At 52.0% G+C, this 7149-nt stretch overlaps 1 protein-coding gene across 2 annotated transcripts in view; it reads right to left on the reverse strand.

Annotated features, from left to right (window-relative positions):
• PHF19 (PHD finger protein 19) overlaps positions 1 to 2459 on the reverse strand; it is a 42024-nt gene extending 39565 nt beyond the window's left edge. Inside the window, exons 1-2 of one of the 2 annotated variants that reach the window (XM_024762760.1) lie at positions 2230 to 2459; positions 1049 to 1148 (exon numbers count right to left, since the gene is read on the reverse strand). The gene's annotated coding sequence lies outside the window, so the exon portion shown is untranslated. The remainder of the gene's footprint in view (positions 1 to 1048; positions 1149 to 2229) is intronic. The other variant, XM_024762761.1, reaches the window with a different exon arrangement.
• Between the last annotated feature and the right edge of the window lie 4690 nt (positions 2460 to 7149).

Raw genomic sequence — 7149 nt, forward strand, 5'->3', positions numbered from 1 at the left:
CGTCCCCTGCATCGGCAGGCGGACTCTCAACCACTGCGCCACCAGGGAAGCCCAGGGGAAATTACTTTTAATAAATTTTATTTAATCTAAAATAATGAAATGTTGATCATTTCAACATGTCATCAATATAAAAATATTAAGGAAATCAATGAAATTCTCTTTTTCATACTAAGTCTTCAAAATATGGTATGTAGGACTTCCCTGATGGCTCAGTGGTTAAGAATCCGCCTGCCAATGCAGGGGACATGAGTTCAAGCCCTGGTCCGGGAAGATCCCACATGCCGCGGAGCAACTAAGCCCGCGAGCCACAACTACTGAGCCCATGTGCCACAGCTACTGAAGCCCGCGTGCCTAGAGCCCGTGCTACGCAACAAGAGAAGCCACTGCAATGAGAAGCCCTCGCACCACAACAAAGAGGAGCCCCTACTCGCTGCAACTAGAGAAAGCCCATACACAGCAACGAAGACCCAATGCAGCCAAAAAGAAATTAAAAAATAAGCTTATTTTTTAAAAATATGTTACGTATTTTAGGACTCATGGTTCTTCTCAATTTGGAGTGGTCACGTCAAATGCCATATTAGTTTTCGACCGCTGCTGTAACACATTAACACTTAGTGCTTTGAAACAGCATGGATTTATTATCTTACAGTTCTGGAGGTTAGAAAGTTGGAAATGAGTCTCAGGGGGCTAAAATCAAGATGTTGGCAGGGTTGTGTTCGTCCTGGAGACTCCAGGGGAGAATTCGTTCCTTGTCTTCTCCAGCCCTCCTTCCATCCATCCATCCATCCATCCATCCATCCACCCACCCAGTGATCCATCCCTTCCTCCATCTTCAAAGTGCATATCCCAAACTGCTTCTGTTGTCACATCTTCTCTCCCTCTGCTTTACTTGTCACTTTGCCTTCTCTGACTCTTACCCTCGACTCCCTCTTATAGGACCCTTATGATGATACTGGGCCTGCCCAAATAATCCAGGATAACCTCCCCATCTCAAGATCCTTAATCACATCTGCAAAGTCCCTTTTGCCATGTAAAGTGGCATACTCACGAGGATTAGGGTGTAGACATCTTTGGAGAGCGTTATTCAGCTGGCCACACACACTTTACAGCCCCGCGTGTCAGCGGCTGCTGAACTGGACAGTATTGCTCTAGGGAAGTAAGGGGAAAAATCTAGTTAGAGCTTCTACCTTCACCCTCCTGCTCAGTCACTAAGCCCCTGTGGGATCTCAGGCAAGTCAATTCACGTCCCTGGCTGTCCATATTTACCTTGCGTGTAAAGTGAGGTTGACAGTAACCCAAGCTTGGGAAAATGCAACAAGCTAGGAGGCACATCCATGCTTATTTAACTATAAAATGGGGGGCAGTTCAATTGGCAGGTTGGAGGGGCTGATGCCCTGTGGTAAGAGAATTGAGTACCAGGAGGGTTCTCAGAGGCCATTGAGTTCTCAGCTGCCCCATTTTACAGATGGGAAAACTGAGGCCCAGCGTAGAGAAGAGGCTTGCCAGAGGTCCCCAGTGAGTTGGTAACTGAGCCAGGGAGGGGATCCAGTGGGAAAACTGTTCCCTGCCACATCACACTGCCCATCCATCTGAGTTTCCTCACTTATAAAATGCAAATAGTGATGGCATATTATCAGGGCTGTTGTGAAGATGAAAGGACCTCCTAGGTGTGAATGTGCTCTGTGAAGAGCTAGAGGGTTGTGTAAAAGAAGGTCAGGATGACACCTGGGCACAGGTGTTTATGGTCTCTCTCCAGGGCGAAAGCTGGCTGCCCCCTCTACCTCCCTGGCCTGCAGTGCTCTGGGCACCTCGGAGGGTGTCAATCCTGTCTTTCCATCTTTCCCCTTTCCCACTTCTAGAACCAAGTCTCGGAGCCTCAGGAGGCAGGCCTTCCCCTGGTTGACAAGGGGCCCTTAGCCCTTTCCTGAAAAGTGACCTCCTCCGGGCTTGGCCCTCCCTAAGCTCTGCTCCTCCTGTGGGGACTGTGTTCTGGTCAGGGCAGGGGCCAGGTAAGCGCTCTTCCAGGCCTGGGTGGAGGAGCCTGGGTCCCCTGCTGGCTGGCTGTGCAAACCTGGGCATGTTCCTTGGCCTCCCTGTGCCCATCTGCACAGTGGGTGACAGGGGTTAGACCAGAGATGCTCACAGCCCCCTGAGACCTAAGATTGTGGGGATCCCTTCACTGTCTTCACAGAAGCCCAAAGACAAACTATTCCTGATTCAAACTCTCACCTGCACCGGTGGGCAGGGCCGGCGGGCTGGCGGAAGCCAGGGCGGGAGGCAGGAGTAGAGCAGGAACGCAGGGTGGCCTCCATCTGTGTCAGGCTCTACCCCCCCTGCCAGCCTTCCAGCTCCACCCCGGACCTTGGGCAGAGGGCAGGGCTGTCCTGCGGAGCCGCAAAGAGGCCTCTGGGCCGGAAGGAACTGGTGCCAGCATCAGTGAGTGGTGAGGCTCTGAAAACACCTGACTGCAATGCAAAAAGGAACTCTCTGGATCTTAACAACCCAACACACGGTTTAGGCAGGTTCCATGCCAGAGGGAGGAAGGGGTGCATGTTCCCTCCCCCGCAAGTCCTGATGATGCTGGGCTTTGCAGAAACACCCTCAGAGGTGCACAGCACCCAGCCTGTGGAAGACCTGTTCGTGATTGTCTCCTAAGTGTCAGCTCTGGGCTGTGTCTCGCGACCCAGAGTGAAGTCCAGGTGTCATTTTCTACGTGACGTCACTGAGGCCCCACAAGGGTAAGGAGCTGGCCTCTGGTGGATCAGTGATCGGGAGACAGAGCCAGGGCTAGTGGGAAGAGAGCTGTATGGCCTTGACTCATGGCTCCTCAGTGCGCTGGAGCTTGAGGGTTAAGACCTTGATAATAATTGTAGCAGGAATACTACATGCCGCTCACACTAGGGGCTCCGTCTAAGTTCCTGCCATGTGCTGGCTTGCTTCATTCCCACACATCCCTACAAGGTAGGAATTTATCATCACCTTTTTACACTTGGGGAAATGGAGGCACAGAGAAGTTAAAGAACTTGCCCAAGGACACACAGCTACTAAGTGACAGAGCTGGGACTTGAACTGGACTATTGGACTCCAACACCTGCTCTTGACCAAATGCAAGTGAGAGGCTGCGGGGAGACAGGCTGAAGTGATCTGCATGCCCTGACCAGGGAATGCTGCTCACGAGCCATGGGGAAGAGGGCCTCCTTCGGTCTGACTCTTTGCGCCCAGAATCCCACATGGTCAGCACTGTATCTGTCCCCACCCACCTGTCCACTATGCAGATGGGAACGTGAGCTCAGATTTGCCTTTGTGTGTTTTGTCGTTGTTGTTGTTTTGCCGCACCATGCAGCATGTGGGATCTTCCCTGACCAGGGATCGAACCCGTGCCCCCTGCGTTGGGAGCGCAGAGTCTTAACCACTGGACCACCAGGGAGGTCCTGGGAACGTGAGCTCAGAGATGGCAGGTGACTGGCCCAAGGTCCCACAGCAAGAGTACAGAGTCCCTGGCAGGCTGAACACCGGACACTCAAGGGTCTAGGGGGTTTGGAGTGCACTCATACCCCCACCCCGCCCCCAGGAGACATCCGAGGGGCAGGCAGCTCCCCAGGAGGCACAGTGGCAGCAGAGAGGAGCTTTTCTCCCACCCCCCCAGTCCCAGACACCCGTGTCCCAGGTGGATTCCACTCCATTGCCGGCCCTGGGCTTTCTTCCCAGATGGAGCTGTGCTTGTGAGAGGGAGCGGGGATAGAAATCAGTTGTTTCCATAGAGAGAACCTTCAATATTGAAATCGACAAGTTAGTGGGTACAGCCCAAGGGCAGGGGTGTGTGGCAGCAGACCCAGGTCCTAGGAGGCTCTGCCTCTAGGCACCTGGCTGCCCCGAGGGAGTTGCTCTTCTCTGAGCTCCTGCTTTTCATCTGTACAAAGAGAACAGGGGTCCTACTGCTGGAAGAATGGATCCAACTGCCCAGAGGGCAGCAGGAGGGTGAGAGCAACAGGCGGGGAGGGACGATGGCTCAGCTGACCTCCTCCCACCAGAGAGGAATCACAGGCCACCACAGCTGAGCCACTGACCTGCTGGGTGACCTTCACCTCCCTGCCTTACCAGGATTGGCTGGGACAGCTATGATGACATTCGCACCATACACCCTGGATTTTCTACAGAGGAAATGTCTTGAGACAGGTGGGAGTTGAGGAAAGGACCTGAAAAGGGAGAAATGTCATCAGCCAGATGACTGTAATATCCCAGCCTCTCTGGAATGGTCCCCAAACTCTGTGCCACATGAGTGTGCTTTGCTTAAACGAACGCAAGTCCCAGATGCCAAGGCAGCAAATGAGATCCAGCTCCCGGCAAAGGCTCAGTGGCCCCCCAGCAGCTCCCCTGATTTCGTCCTTCCCCTTCCCCGTGGCCTGTGTCAATCCTACCCAAGAGGTCCCGCCAGGTGGAGTGCTCCAGGCAGGCCCATCTCCCCTGGAGAAGAAGGGCTGGTGGCTGGTCCAGAAGGGACATCACATCCATCTGACCCTCTCCTGCTCCCCAAAGCACTGGAGAGGACACCACCATGGGTGAAACCTCTCACTGTGGAGGCAGAGACCTGCCTACTAGCTGTGTAACCTTGGGGAAGTTGCCTGGCCTCTCTGAGCTTGTTTCTTCATCTATAAAGTGAGGACAACAGTGCCTTCCTCCTAGGTCAGTTATCAATATTAAGGGTGGTACTTGCAGGTAACGCAAGTAAAGTAGGTGCTCAGTAAGCTGTCGTTCTCATCATTGTTATGCTTGTTTAAAAATGAACCTGCAGTCTGCGCAGACCCAAAACCGATCTCACCTTTTTCTGTACCATTTCCACATTATGCTGATCACGTCATGGGCTAAGGGTTTGAATCTGGCATAGACTGATCTGGGTCCAAGTCCTGGCTCCCGGCACTTGTGTGACCTTGGGTGGGTGATTTTTACCCATCAGAGCCTGGGTTTCCTCCTCTATAAAATACGGGTGATAATCATCACACCTCCTCTTGGGGTTTTTATGCAAGTTTCATGCAAGGATGCCTGTGAGCCCTCAGCTCAGTGTCTACCGGTAGGCTCGGCACTCCACGACTGTTTGGGATCCTTGTTTCTGTTATTACTAGACTGGGACCCCACAGTGTCCAAAACTAGTGGTTTCCACAACCTTGGCATCCTCATAGCAACACCGTGAGGCTAGGATTTTCACCTTCATGCAGAAGTGGAAACTGAGACTTAGCAAGTCTCTGCTCTGGAGCTCAGTAGCGGAGCAGGGATCGGTAAGGGGAAGTGGGTCCTGTCTGCTCCACTGGGGTTCAGCTGCTTGAAAGCACAGGAAGCTTCACTCTCCCAGGTGCAGGTGGGCACAGCGTCCCGCCCGCTGGCTTCTGGACCCACGGTCTCTTTCAGACCCACAGAGCAAATCCTCTCCTGAGATCTCCGGGAGCCCTGCCCAGACACCAGATGAAAGGCAGAGAAGAGTCCAGGAGCCCCGCAGTCTCATGACCTCAGACAGGCTGATCCTCTTCGTGCCTCAGTTTCTCCATCTGAGTGTGAATCACATCGAAAGTGTGAATCCTGATTCCACCACTGATTCAGATTGGGCTTGAACACATTATCTCCCTCTTCTTAGTTTCCGTGGCTTCGCCTATGAACAGGGGCTAACGGAAGAATGGCATAAGGGGGTGTTAAGTGAACAAAGGAGAGCATAAGGCTGTAATTGGTGTGATTTAAATGCATTTTAAAAAGTCCGTGTGTGTCTGTGTTTGTATCTACTGTTTCAAAAAGACATAGAAAATTTATTAAAATGTTTCTATCAGTACTCTCTGGACACTGGGCTCATGACTGATTTTTACTTCCTTTTGTATACTACATTTGTAGTTTTCCAGTTTTTCTACCATGAGTATGTGTCTCTTACAATCAGAAATGAACAATTAAAGGCATAAATAGTCGTCCATATGGCTCAGGGTGGTCCGAGGATCACCTGTGGACACCCCCAAGGAGGCCTGTGAGCCGCCAGGTGACAGCAAACGTTCCCTTTGCTGACTGTGCTCACGCGCCCCTCCTGGGCACCATCGGGGTGACGTTGTGGTTCCCACGGGCAGGCCCTCTGGCTGGGAGCAGAGGGACCCGTTGCCTCCCAGGGCTTCCCGTGAAGATGTGACTTCATCTTGGCTGAAGACACAAAAGGAACTGAAGATTCCTCGTCAACCTAAAAGAAGGAAAGTAACTAGAAGCAAAGACCTGGCTTCTAATTCCACTGCCTCCCTTTCTCCCACTTGACATTAGGCAGGGCACCTGGCCTCTCTGGCCTCAGTTTCCCAGTCTCTAAAAGGGGATTACACCATGCTTGTCTCACAAGGGTTTTGTGAGGATCCAATGAAACAGCAGTTTTGCCTGCATCTTGCCTCCCCTCCTCTTGAATCGTCTGTAAGAGGTAAGACATCAGGTGTTTGGTGCACTTAACATAGAGCTTTGGTGGAAGGTAAATTAGTAACGGTTTCAAATCATCATCTCATCCTACTGTTAACAGCCTGAAAGGTCACACGCAGGTTGATCTGGGAACCTCCCACCCAGTGCTGCTACTTTCGGGCAGTTGGGACCACCTTAGATGCCTTCTGTGCTCCAGCCCATCCTGCCTTCCTGCCTTCCCCTCCGCGGTTCCGCCTCCTCAGACCTTACCTGAGGGCAAGACTGCATCCCAACTCTGGGTCTTTACTGTCCCTCACACCCTTATTCTCTGCATCTCAAAAATATTTTAAGGGTGAGTTTACAGGCCACCTCTTCCAGGAAGCCCTCCGTGCTTCAACCAACGGATCTGAGTTCCTGTGCTGTCTCTGGGCCTCTCTTATGTATCAGTTTCAATGAGCTACTTATGCCTGTTTCACCCACTGCACTAAGAGTTTCTTGAGGGTAGGGTGCACATCTTACCGTTCCCCACACCCTAGGGGCCAGCACAGTATGTCTCAATAAAGCTTTACCGAAAGAATGGCTGCAGCTCACAGTGTCTGAAGAGAGTATGTGTCTTTTCCCATCAGATATAAGCGGTGAAAGGGACAGAGTGATATTTGTCCCTAGAAGTGCTTGTCCCACAAATCGCTTGTTACCTTAGTGAGTAGGGATGATTTTTCTTTTTGGCCAGGATACCAGCTTTGA

This window comes from Neophocaena asiaeorientalis, unplaced genomic scaffold, assembly GCF_003031525.2.
Source record: "Neophocaena asiaeorientalis asiaeorientalis breed wild unplaced genomic scaffold, Neophocaena_asiaeorientalis_V1.1 scaffold78, whole genome shotgun sequence".
Lineage (NCBI taxonomy): Eukaryota > Metazoa > Chordata > Mammalia > Artiodactyla > Phocoenidae > Neophocaena > Neophocaena asiaeorientalis.